We start from the raw sequence: 13,748 nt of genomic DNA on the forward strand, positions 1-13,748 counted from the left end.
AATATAAGACATGACATCATAAAACTGCTAGAAGAGAACATATGCAAAACATTCTCTGACAAAAATTGTACCAACGTTTTCTTAGGTCAGTCTCCCAAAGCAATATAAATAAAAGCAAAAATAAACAAATGGGACCTAATCAAACTTATAAGCTTTTGCACAGCAAATGAAACCACAAATAAAACGAAAAGACAACCTATGGACTGGGAGAAAATATTTGCAAATGATGCGACAGACAAGGGATTAATTTTCAAAATACATATATAAACAGCTCATACAATTCAATAACAAAAAACAAACAACCCAACTGAAAAATGGGCAGAAGACCTAAATAGACATTTCTCCACAGAAGACATACAGATGGCCAATATGCACATGAAATGATGCACATGAAATGATGCACATGAAATGATAATAATACTAATTATTAGAGATATACAAATCTAAACTACAATGAGGTACCACATCACACCAGTCAGAATGGCCATCAATAAAAAGTCTACAAATAATAAATGTTGGAGAGGGTGTGGAGAAAAGGGAACCCTCTTATACTGTTGGTGGGGATGTAAATTGGTGCAGCCATTATGCAAAACAGTATAGAGTTTCCTCAAAAAACTAAAAATAGAGTAGCCATATGATCCAGCAATCCTACTCCTGGGCATGTACCCAGACAAAACTCTAAATCAAAAAGATACTTGCACCCCTATGTTCATAGCAGCACTATTTACAATAGCTGAAACATGGAAACAACCTAAATGTCCATTGACAGATGAATGGATAAAGAAGACGTGGTATACAATGCTATACAATGTACAATGGAGTATTACTCAGCCATAAAAAAGAATGAAATAATGCCATTTGTAGCAACATGAATGGACTTAGAGATTATCATAATAAGCTTATCATAATAAGCAAATAAGCAAAGTCAGTAAGAGAAAGACAAATACCATATGTCTTATATGTGGAATCTAAAATACGACACAAATGAACATATCTACGAAACAGAAACAGACTTACAGAAATAGAGAACAGACTTGTGGTTGCCAAGGGGGAGGGAGGTGGGGGAGGGAAGGACTGAGAGTTTGGGATAAGCAGATGCAAACTATTATATATAGGATGGATAAACAACAAGGTCCTACTGTACAGCACAATACTCAATATCCTGTGATAAACCATAATGGAAAAGAATATGAAAAAGAATATATATATATATGTGTATGACTGAGTCACTTTGCTGTACAGCAGAAATTAACACAACACTGTAAAACAAATATACTTCAATAAAATTTTTTTAAAAAGCATGGGTTAAAATCCTGATACCAGGCCAAGTAGTCCTCAAGCCAAAGAGTATTAAATAAGACAAAGGGCACTTAAAGTTAAAAGCTGTAAAGATATAATACCTCTGACTCCATGTACCATGTAACACAGCAACCACTAAGATAAAACATAAATTACAGGAAACGCAATAAGAACTAGAAACACAGTAATAATGAGAGACTTTAACAGGCCACTCAGTATGAGATAGGTCAAGCGGCCAAAAAATAAGTAATGATATAAAAGATTTAGATGAAATAATCACTAAGGTAGACTTTTTGGATATATACTGAACACTACATTTTGATAATAGAAACTATACCTTCCTCTCAAGTGCACATGGAATAGTCACAAAAACCAATCATACTTTAGGGCACAAATAAAAGATCAGTAGGTTCCATAAATAGAAATGTTACAAACATCCACCTCTGGTCACAATGTAATAAAACTAGAAAATAAAAATAAAAGTAAAACCCAAAAGCAAAAAGGCCTTTCCACTTGGAAATTAAAAGGCCTTGTATTAAATAATTCATGTGATAAGAGAAATATAAACAGAAATTTAAAAATTTCTGAAAAATAATGACAATGAAAGCACTACATATCAGAATCTGAGATACATTAAAGCAATGCAGGGACTTCCCTGGTGGCGCAGTGGTTAAGAATCCGCCTGCCAATACAGGGAACACGGGTTCAAGCCCTCGTCCAGGAAGATCCCATATGCCGCGGAGCAACTAAGCCCATGCACCACAACTACTGAGCCTGCGCTCTAGAGCCCGAGAGCCACAACTACCGAAACCCGCACACCTAGGTGCCCATGCTCCGCAACAAGAGAAGCCACCGCAATGAGAAGCCCAGGCACCGCAACGAAGAGTAGCCCCTGCTCGCTGCAACTAGAGAAAGCCCATGCACAGCAACAGAGACCCAACGGAGCCCCCCCCCCAAAATAAATAAATAAACAACAGACTTAAAAAAAAAAAAACAATGCAAAGAAGAAAATTCCTAGCCTTAAACACCTATTTCAATTTTAAAAAAAGAATGATAATAAGTGAATTAGATTTCTAACACAAAAAGGTAGGGGGAAAAAGTATAACAAAAGAAAGCACATGGTAGGAAATAATAAAGATAAAAGCAGAAATTAATGAAGAAAACAGAAAAACAACAGATCAAATTAATGAATCAGAATCCTGATTCTTTAAAAAAAATATAGGCAAGGACCATCAAAATGATGGAAAGAGGAAGATCACTTATAACATACTGCTTACCATTTTGACATTAATGCACAATGTAAGCATAGTGTTAAATTTAAAAAAAAAAACTTCTGAGCTAAGAAGAATTTTTGTTGAACAAAATTCCTTTTTATTTCACTCACAGTTTCTCCCTTTAGATTACTGAGGTGCCACCTGTCAAAACAACAATTAGATAAATTCTACCTTAATATGTTTTGTGCTATCATTTTTAGGAAATACGTAGTAGGTAGGGAGACATTGCATAAAGAATTATAACAAATGGAATGTTACTCAAGATTGCTAGGCAATTTAAATGTTCTAACAGAAGGAATTGCTATTTGGGAAAACCTCTCATTTAAACAAGTGTTATCATGAATGTCTGCTGTATAATTTAGCTTACACACTAAAGTGATGCATTTGGGGATTCTTCAGGATGATGAAAGACAGTTAAGAAAATGTAAATTACTGAGTAATGTTATTATCATAAATTACAGTTAGATCAAAAGCATGAAGGAATGAGCAGGACAGGCTGAATCAAAGCCCAGCATTGCGAGATCATACACTAATCCACTCCGCTTGATACCAGAGTTCTGGGTATCAAGAAGGAAACAGAACCTACAAGCAAGATAAGCAGAACGGGTACTAGAAGTTGGAGAAAAGAGAAGAAAGGAAAAGGTTTGACTTCCAATTATTCTGATATGGAAACCATGTTCTACTTTGGCATAAGATGATGATAATAAACTCATTAATTCAGTATCCACTGATTGTTGGTAGGATATTAAGAGCCACAGTCCTTCAGAGGGAAATTTTTTGCTTAGAAAATTAATAAAGAAGACAGCACAGGTCTATCTACTTAAACAAGAATTTTAAAACCATTTATTTGTAAAGATGCTTAGCACTTCTACTTGTCAATGCTGCTAGCTATTTTATGTACCATAGAGTAATGAAATCTGTCTTTAAAAAAGTATTTGTAATCTAGATTTTCACTATTTTAGACTGACCAAATCATTAAACTGGTCAAATCATTCAGTGTTTCTCTACTTGCATCGAATTGTAAGAACTGAAAGATAATCCTATTTTCAGGCATAAAACTTATTAAATTACTAAGGATTCCTGGGAAAAGAAAGGTTTTTTGCCTCAGTAAGTCATAAAATTGTGAAAACGCTGCACTTTGTTGATTTGGGGATCAAAACATGAACTTACATGTGTCTGATTTAAATCTCTGAGTAAAGTACACACATAAGATCTTGGCCTCTTCTAGTATGCTCAAGATTTATTAAGAACAATTCTACCTGCTTTAAAATTATGAACAGGTTCACATTGAAAGGAGCCTTAAATTTCTGACGAATAATAGCTAGGTAAAGAGGTAAATAACTCTTGTTATTTAATTGGAATGTTGCAGAAAAGGCCTTAGAAACCACAGACCACCAAAAGAGGGCTTTTGGAGGAAAATAGTTTATAGGCTTTAACTTTTGCTACATAGTTGAGCTAAAAGACTTAAAACTATGTCCTGGGCTCTCACTCCTTCTCCTTGGCTTCCAAAAGGCCGTGGTGACTGTACACCTACTTTCCCTAATGTGACCAGTCTTCACCTTGATTTCTTTCCTTATGGCTACGTAAGGTGGACCTCTCATGTGACTGTGATAAAATGTGACTATCTCCACAGTAAGCTGATTTAGAATCCATGCCCTATTTTGATTGGGAAAGATTATGTATAATGTGTGTTATATTTAGATTACTGGATTCGTCAACTAATGACTCAAGCCCCTAGAGTGCCACCTTTCACAGAAGCCTGAGACTGGTGATTTTATAAAACTGGTCCATACTCTTGTAGAACCAGTCTGCAGGTATGTTTCCCCTGGAAAATTCTAAGGTACCCCAAGATTGATCCAAATACCACATATCTGGGCGGGTACAGTCTCAGAAACGCAATGAGGAGAGCAATTATTACTGAATAACCCTTTATTGCCTGAGTTATTGTTGTTACCAATAACTTCACATCACTCTTACTGTCTGCTTTCTCAATCACATTCTTTCTCTCTAGATGTTGTCATTGACTGTCAGGGTTCAAATCCTAGCTCTGTGATCTACCACCTATGTGACCTTGAGAACTATATTTAACCTCTGTAAGACTATAAGATGGAGATAGAGTATATACCTCAAAAGAATAAGAGTTAACTGAGATAACTCATGTCAGCCTTACTATACAGTACTTGCCTCAATCTACAGGTACATAATGCCACAGTAAGCCATGAATAACAATATTGTTTTTAAAATTTAGGCAGTGTATACCCCCTCAACTTGCCCATAATAAATGGCTATATCTTTCTATATATCTAGAAAGAAGATGTAAGTTTCATATAGGTCCACTAACAGAAAAGAGAGTGAGTTTAAAATGCATTGAGTAAACACAGGGACCATTATAATATAATGTAGAATTAAGCTATTTAGACCCTCCTTCACCAGTACATAAAACCATCTTGTAGGGAGGCAGCACATAAGAAGCACAGAACTTCGGATCAGGGCACGTAATTCTGTCATTGGTTACCTGTGAAAGCATGGGCAAATCTTTTCACATCTCTGAGCCTCAATTTCCACCATTACTAAGTGAGGTTACGGTTGTGTTTTCCAACCGTAACCCCGACTACACACCCTCCTCTATGCCTCCCAAACACCTTTATGGAATTCAGAAGGCTCCACGGAGCAGAGTTTGAAAACCACAGAGATAAACCCCTTATAACTTTATTATCTTAGATACTCCAGCCTAGACATTCATCAAGTTTAAGACTTCAGGCTCTAAAATTAGATACAGATATAATAAATTAGCGTATCAGTTGTATTTAGTCACAATTCTTAAATATAACTCAAAGTAAAACAAGAAATACCTTAAAATCTGGATATTCTTATTTTCACTTATACTATTAACACCTGAAAAAAAATTTTTAATCTGCTTATTCATATATAGAATACTTCATTATCTGAAATTTATTATTTTCAAAAAGTTCAATTTGCAAGTTAATTTTCATCACTTAAGATCTTGACAACACCTAAAACACACACATACAACAACACAGCAGCAACAAAACTGAATTCTTTTTCCTTTGGGCTTATCTTGTATATGAAAGTATGCTTTAAAAGTATAGCCTATGGCACTTATCTAGGCTATGTTTATACAACAGAACATGTTCAATTATATGCTCCCTATTTATTGGCCCAATGCTAATCTTGTTGGTATAGGTCTCACTGACATTATCAAGATAGCGCAGCAAGTAAACAATATAGGCCCGTGTCTACATTCCCAGACCTGATCTTTCTCCAGGTACTGTCCAAGCTGACTTAAATAGACCCCCTGAATGTCTTCTGACCATTTAAACTGCTTTTCACTGCTGGAGATACTCTGACCAGGTAACAGTTCTTATGCTTGGTTAGAAAAGTTACTGAGCAGAGGAACTTCTGTCTATAAATCAGAAATAGGTCAGAAATGGGTCTATAAATCTTAAGCAATGGAGCTGAGATAAACAACTAGGATTTTTGGACTATCTCAGTGGAATCTAAGTAAGCAGTTGCCTCATTGGAAAAATGAATGACAATACAAGTATCAAATCATTGTGGAATACACCTAAAACTAATATAATGTTATATATCTGTTATACCTCATTGGAAAAAAAGAATGACAATATTCTATGTTCAGAATGAGGACTAATGAACAGAAGTAAAGGGAGGTAGGTTCTAGCTCAGGGTGGAAATGGACATTCTAAAAACTAGAGCACCTTGGATATTTACAGGGTGGACTTCCTTGTGAGGTGTTCAAACTGAGGGGGGATGAGCATTCGTTGGGATGCCAACTTGCCGCTGGCTGTCCTCCCTTGGGCAGAGTATTGGACTAGAAGAAGTGTAAGATCTTCTCCAATCTGGACATTCTATGATTTTGTATGGAGAACATTCATCAAAAAGATGACCAGGAATACAGTGACTTCTCACAGATGATTTCAGTCAACAGCAAAGCCAGATAGGGACAATTCCACTGCTTCCAGCAAGTTTCATGCTCTTTTGTTTAAAAATTTTGGCTCTAGATAAATTTTAATGAAATCTGTTCCTTTAACACCTCTGCATATATGTTTACAGTCACCTTAAATTCATCTTATCCCAAATCTGGTCTCTTTTCCTTCCCACCTAACCTGTTTTCTAGGGCATTCTCAGATAGTGATACCATAAACCCAACTTCCCAAGTCAGACATTTCAGTGTCTTCACTCTTCATCTATTCAAACTCCACATTCTGTTGAGTCTATCTCTGTAATACCTTTTAACTCAGTGGAGGAGACTTAAGTGTGGTCAAAAGTTATAAGGAAGGAATCCTGGAATATGTAGTTTAGTTCATTTTAGTCCTATCGTATTCTTTCATGCTTTAATCAACTCTTACTAGACCTACTACAAAATACCTCATAATGATTCTTCTAGTTTCAGTTTCTTACAATCTTCCTTTAAAATCAGAGCCATCTTGCCATACCTTGCCCAAAAACAAAGCTGTGAACTAAGACCAGCACTCAATGCCCTTTACCATCTGGCCTAACCAACCTCCCAGCCTCATCTTCACTCCCTTGACGCACACTGTGCACCATTCAATGTTTACTAGCTGTGTCCTGAGCATGTCCTGCTCTTTCAGGACCCTGTTTGTATTTATACTCTTCTTTTTCTCCTCCTTTCTTCCCAGCAAAATCCTCTCCAGTTTAGCTTTCAGGGATGTGGAGAAAGAGGTTCAAAACTATGTAACTGGTAGCAATGTACACTGATCCAGTCTTTAAAATCAGTGTTCTAATAAAAAGGGAACGAAAACTGCCCAATGCCTCTGAAACATATAATTTAATGTAGGGGACTATATTTGGAGGACATGCTCCCCTTACTCTTCTCACATCAAAAGTAGTAAGCTTTAATTAAATCATTCATGCATATAAAACACTTAGCACAGGGCCTGGTACAAAGTAGACCTCTGGTAATTATTCATTACTGTTGTTAGCATTTTGATGGTTTACAATGTATTGCTGCTATGAATAGTGCTTCTGTAAATATTGGAAATAGAACTTTCTAAGATCATGACCAATCAAGTTTCTGCCCTCGTGGATCTTATATTCTAACGGAGAAAGACACTAACCAAACAAATCAAAAATATAATTTTAGAGATTGGTCAAGTGCAATGATGAGAATAACACAGGGTAGTAATAATATACAGAGAGAAGGAGTTGAGACTACTTAGTTAGGGTAGGTCAGGGAAAAACTTCCTGAAGTGACATGTGAGCTGAATGACAAAAATTCAGCCCTGCAGAGGACTGGGGAAGATCTTAAGAGGAAGTGCTACATGCAAAGGTCCTGAGATGAGAGGGCTAAGGGTTCACTGACTGCCAGGAAGGAGGCTACTGAAACTGCATGTAGTCCAGGGAGAATGGGAGGTCTGCTTATAGACAGCCAACTGTGTACTGTGCCCAAAGAAATGCTGTGCTTATTAGCAGTTCCTTTCCTAAATTATCCTGAGAAGTTGCTGGTGAGGTTGGCTGGTGGTAGAGCTCACGGGGCCTTGAAAAAGTCATACTAATGACTTTGGGGTTTATTCTATAATTGCAGTGGAAAGCCACTGGAGGATTTTAACCAGGGGAATATAATACTCTAGCGGCTGGGTGGGAAATATACTGAGTAGAAGGCGCCAGTTATGAGGCCACTGGAGCAGTACAGCAGAGGAACTAAAACCTTAACTCTAAAGGAGGCCAGTGATCTAGAGTGGATTGGTGCTGGGATTGGGAATGGCGATTGACTACAAATGGGTACCAGGGATCTTTTTTGGGTGATGGAAATGTTCTAAAACTGATTTGTGGTGATGACTGCACAACTCTAAATTTACTAAATATCACTGGATTTTACACTTAACATTGCTGAATTTTATGGTATGCAAATTATACCTCAAAAAAGCAGTTCAAAAAGAAAGCAGATTGGCTACTCTTTGTACGTTTTTGTGATGTTTTGTGGGGTAAGAATAGGGGTGCTAATTAGCTTCCTGGGACCCAGAAGTCAATCAGTTAAACCTGAACACTGGCTTTTTCCTGCATCTTGAATATTCCAAAGGGTCTTTATTTCAAGATGACTAGAGGTTGTTTTTAACTCCCCGCCACATGGAAGCACTTTGGCATTACCTCTTTTCCCCTGGATTGAGCCTGGAACGCAATCCCCAAGTGTCTGCAACTCTTATTTGATATACACATGACAGCTATCCAACGATGTCTTAGCTAAGGACCAAGCCTAATTCACTTTGTACCTTTATTCTCTTAACCAGAACAAATGCGGTGATATATTAATAGGAATACAACAAAAGTTTAAAAAATTGCTTTGAAGTGCTAGACCACCTCTTTCTTCTGCACTTTTTAATTTCTTTTCTCACCAAATTCTTTGTTCAGTCTTTTCCTTAGGATTTACGGGGTTCAGGAAATATTTAGTGGTCTCCACTACTACACCTGCCACTGCCCCAGCTGGAGAGCTTTAAAATACAGTAAGTCCCCTGCATATGAACGAGTTTCGTTCTGGGCATGTTTGTAAGTCCAATTTGTTCGTAAGTCCAACAAAATTAGCCTAGGTACCCAACTAACACAAGCGGCTATATAGTACTGTACTGTAATAGGTTTGTAATACTTTTCACACAAATAATATGTAAAAACAAACAAACACAAAAAATAAAACATTTTTAATCTTACAGTACAGTACCTTGAAAAGTACAGTAGTACAGTACAACAGCTGGCATACAGGGGCACGTTCACATCTTTGAAAGCCTGTAACTTGAAGGTTCGTATGTAGAAGACTTACTGTATTCATCAATCCAGGTTTGATTCTATGTGATTTATAGTGTATTCGTTTCCTGTAATTGCCATAACAAGTTACCACTAGTTTGGTGGCTTAAAACCATAGCCATTTATTCTTTCACAGTTCTGGGGACAGAAGTTCAAAATCAGCCTCACGGGGCTGAAATCCAAGTATTGGCAGGTCTGTGCTCCCTTCAGAGGCTCTAAGAAAGAATCCATTCCTTGCCTCTTCCAGCTTCTGGTAGCTGCTGGCATTACTTGACTTGTGGCTGCATCACTCCAATTTACATCACTGTGATCGCACTGCATTCTCTTCTTCTGTATCTAATCTCCTCTGACTCCTTCTTATAAGGATACTTGTGTTTGCATTTAGAACCCACCCAGATGACCTCCCATAACAAGATCTTTGACCTTACCCTCTTTCCTTATCCCATTCACAGGTTCCAGGGATTAGGACCTGATATTTTTGGGTGGCCCTTATTCAGCCTACTATACCATATAATTTGGAGCCATCTAGTTTGGGCACAGGTGGTTCACAGAGCCCCTATTTAATGAATTGTGGATTATTACAGCGAGTGGCCCTAACATACTAGATAGACAACACTGAGTCCTCTTTGTAGAACACAACAGTAAGGGCTATGCACATACCAAATAACTTGTCAATTTCTGCCCTCAATTCAGGAGTATAATAATATCTCTACGGCCTAAAAACCACTTTACCCACAACACAAATAAAGATAACTGTGTAAGTTTTAAAACAATAAATGTGGTACAGAGTTGGGAGGATCAGACTGTCTCCCACCACTCCCTCACCTCCATCCCACGACTTTACACACATGGAAACAGTCCTGCCCGGCTGGTCTCTGGGACAGTGGAAAGTGCTAGCCCTGTCCTTCCCGAATCGGCTGCTGAGAAAGCAAGAAGTGGTTTTGCCAGTCTAAAAACCCTGAGAAATAGCCGACTTCACTTTTCTTCTACTTTTCCTTGCCCTTAAAGTACACCAAGATAAATGAACACAACCTGGGACAGCTTCAGCGGGGACTTGGAGCACAGTTTTGTGGAAAAGGATGGTCTCATCTGAGAAGTTCTTGTTTCTGACTGATGCAGAACCAGACTCCTCACTCAACAGGGAGGGCTCCAGCTGAAAGGGCCCCTGCACAGCATTTAATACAATCTCATTCTGGATGAGACTGTCCAAGGCTACACATTCCTCTTCATACCTCTGTCTTCCCCACCCCTCCCCCCCGTCCGCCAGAAGCGGGGTAGGAACAGGAGTTAGCAGTAATGTTGGGACAGGATCCTGTTATTTCTACCAAAAGGTATACTATGGTCCCAGAGTTCAGCCACCGTCCCCGGAGGTCTTGCGATCCCCGAAAACAACGGCAGTCCGTTCTGATAAAGAAACAATTTATCGGCCATCTACCACCACGTGCAAAACAGACACAAAGGTCTGGAAGGTTCCAGAAATGAAGACGCGCTGCTTCGGGTCCTCAGGAAAACGACCCACCCCCTCACCCGGTCCCAGGGTCGCGCCCGCCCCCGTACCTGCGGCCAACTCCTCATCCTAAGAGACCGACCCCATCACCGGGGGGACGCCGGCGGGCGCGGCGGCCGCACCCGCGTCGACTGGGCGGGGCGGCGGGGGCGCGGACGCTGCCCCGCCCACCCCTGCGCCCCCTCCTCGTGCGCTCGGGCTCCGGCCGCCGCTTGCTCCAAGCGAGCCGCGCGGGCAACGGTAGGGCACCTCAGCCGGGCGTGGGGAGGGGGAAGGGGTGCTGGACTACTCCGCGGGGGCCGGCGCCAGACCTGGACTGCGTCGCCAGACCTGGACTGCGTCCCCAGACGCCGTCGCCCGGGCAACCGAGTGCCATTCCCCCCTCTCCCGCCCTCCTCTCCGACCCCAGGAGCCCTAAGGAGTCTGCTTGCACCCCGCAGGCATCAAATGCTGCCAGCCCTACCCCAGAAACGACCCTGATTCGGGCCTCCACTTACACTATCTGCCTCCCAAGGCCTCTCTCTTTTTCTACGGCCTCTTAGCCGGTTTCCAAGTCCTACTCTTCCCCCCCTCCCCCACCTCCCAGCACCCGAACGCCCCAGGCTATTCTCGAAGTTGTTCCCCAAATGATCTTCCCCAATTCTTACCGACCCTCACAAATCCTATCTCTACCCACAATCTAAGCGTCAAGCCCAATCTTGGCGTTGCCAGTCAGGTCTCCCCGCCCGGCTTCTGACAGTGCCTCCGTACCCCTCTCCGCCAACCCACCCCTCAATTCCGCTTTGACTATCTCCTTTAACGATTCACATTGTGCAGCTCTGCCTTCGCTTATGCCGATCCTCTGTACGGAATGATTTTCAAGGTTCACAGGTGTTCTCGGGGTAGCTGACCCTCTTGCCTCCGGAGAGTTGTTTCTTCCGCTGTGCTTCACTTGCTCTCTGTCGTTATCTCTAATATAGAACTTATCACATAATGTGATTTACACACTTAGACCTCTCGGTGCTGCCTAAATTAGTGCTCAGATGGAAGGAATCCAGAAAGGCCTGCGTGTGATAGATACAACCTGTCGCGTTAATGCTATTGGCTGCCGCGTTATACGGACACCTACAGTGAATAACTTTTTATGTGCAAGTTTATTGGAAGTATTAATAAATCCTACATTATATAATGTAGTTATAAATTTTAATAAAATTAGTATTAAATACCACTAAAGATTGCTTTTTATTGTACCTATGATATAAATTATTTCATTTATTGACTGGGAGAGAGCTAAGATTGCCTATAGAATCAAGTATTTTAATAGGGAATGAAATCGTATTAAATGGAGGGATGAATGGTTTAAGTTTTGTGGCTAGACAGAAAGCATTTTTTAATTATATTGTTTCAAATTTTGTTCTATGAAAGCATGAGTGTGGCAAGAAAATATTTTAGTTCCTAATATGTGATTTCCATTGGTGTCTCATGTTTGTACCCTGGGCTCTACGAACAAAGAAAGTTCTGTTTTCTTTACGTTTTGAAGTCTTTAATTGAAATAGTATGTTAATTAGAACACGATAAAACTATTTAAATCCGCATATATGTATGAAAATTATTTTATTATAACTTTTTATTTTATTTATTTTTTTATACAGCAGGTTCTTATTAGTTATCCATTTTATACACATCAGTGTATACATGTCTATCCCAATTTCCCAATTCATACCACCACCACCACCCCACCCCCGGCTTTCCCCCCTTGGTGTCCATACGTTTGTTCTCTACATCTGTGTCTCAATTTCTGCCCTTCAAACCGGTTCATCTGTACCATTTTTCTAGGTTTCACATGTATGTGTTAATATATGATATTTGTTTTGCTCTTTCTGACGTACTTCACTCTGTATGACAGTCTCTAGATCCATCCATGTCTCTACAAATGACCCAATTTCGTTCCTTTTTATGGCTGAATAATATTCCATTGTATATATGTACCACATCTTCTGTATCCATTAGTCTGTTGATGGGCATTTTGGTTGCTTCCATGTCCTGGCTATTGTAAACAGTGCTGTAATGAACATTGGGGTGCATGAGTCTTTTGGAATTATGGTTTTCTCTGGGTATATGCCCAGGAGTGGGATTGCTGGGTCATATGGTAATTCTATTTTTAGATTTTTAAGGAACATCCCTACTGTTCTCCATAGTGGCTGTATCAATTTACATCCCCACCAACAGTGCGAGAGGGTTCCCTTTTCTCCACACCCTCTCCAGCATTTGTTGTTTGTAAATTTTCTGAAGATGCCCATTCTAACTGGTGTGAGGTAATACCTCATTGTAGTTTTGATTTGCATTTCTCTAATAATTAGTGATGTTGAGCAGCTTTTCATGTGCTTCTTGGCCATCTGTATGTCTTCTTTGGAGAAATGTCTATTTAGGTCTTCTGCCTATTTTTGGATTGGGTTGTTTTCTTAATATTGAGCAGCATGAGCTGTTTATATATTTTGGAGATTAATCCTTTGTCCGTTGATTCGTTTGCAACTATTTTCTCCCATTCTGAGGGTTGTGTTTTCGTCTTGTTTGTAGTTTCCTTTGCTGTGCAAAACCTTTAAGTTTCCTTACATCCCATTTGTTTATTTTTGTTTTTATTTCCATTACTCTAGGAGGTGGATCAAAAAAGATCGTGCTGTGATTTATGTAAAAGAGTGTTCTTCCTATGTTTTCTTGTAAGAGTTTTATAGTGCCTGGTCTTACATTTAGGTCTCTAATCCATTTTCAGTTAATTTTTGTGTATGGTGTTAGACAGTGTTCTAATTTCATTCTTTTACATGTAGCTGTCCAGTTCTCCCAGCACCACTTATTGAAGAGACTGTCTTTTCTCCACTGTATATCCTTGCCTCCTT

The 13,748-nt window shown here is 39.5% G+C and overlaps 1 protein-coding gene across 2 annotated transcripts in view; it reads right to left on the bottom strand.

Moving 5' to 3' along the window:
* CCDC158 (coiled-coil domain containing 158) overlaps window positions 1-10,991 on the bottom strand; it is a 98,189-nt gene extending 87,198 nt beyond the window's left edge. For both annotated transcript variants that reach the window (XM_073805367.1, XM_073805366.1), the window contains exon 1: window positions 10,926-10,991. The gene's annotated coding sequence lies outside the window, so the exon portion shown is untranslated. The remainder of the gene's footprint in view (window positions 1-10,925) is intronic.
* Between the last annotated feature and the right edge of the window lie 2,757 nt (window positions 10,992-13,748).

Source organism: Tursiops truncatus, chromosome 5 (assembly GCF_011762595.2).
Source record: "Tursiops truncatus isolate mTurTru1 chromosome 5, mTurTru1.mat.Y, whole genome shotgun sequence".
NCBI classification, from domain to species: domain Eukaryota; kingdom Metazoa; phylum Chordata; class Mammalia; order Artiodactyla; family Delphinidae; genus Tursiops; species Tursiops truncatus.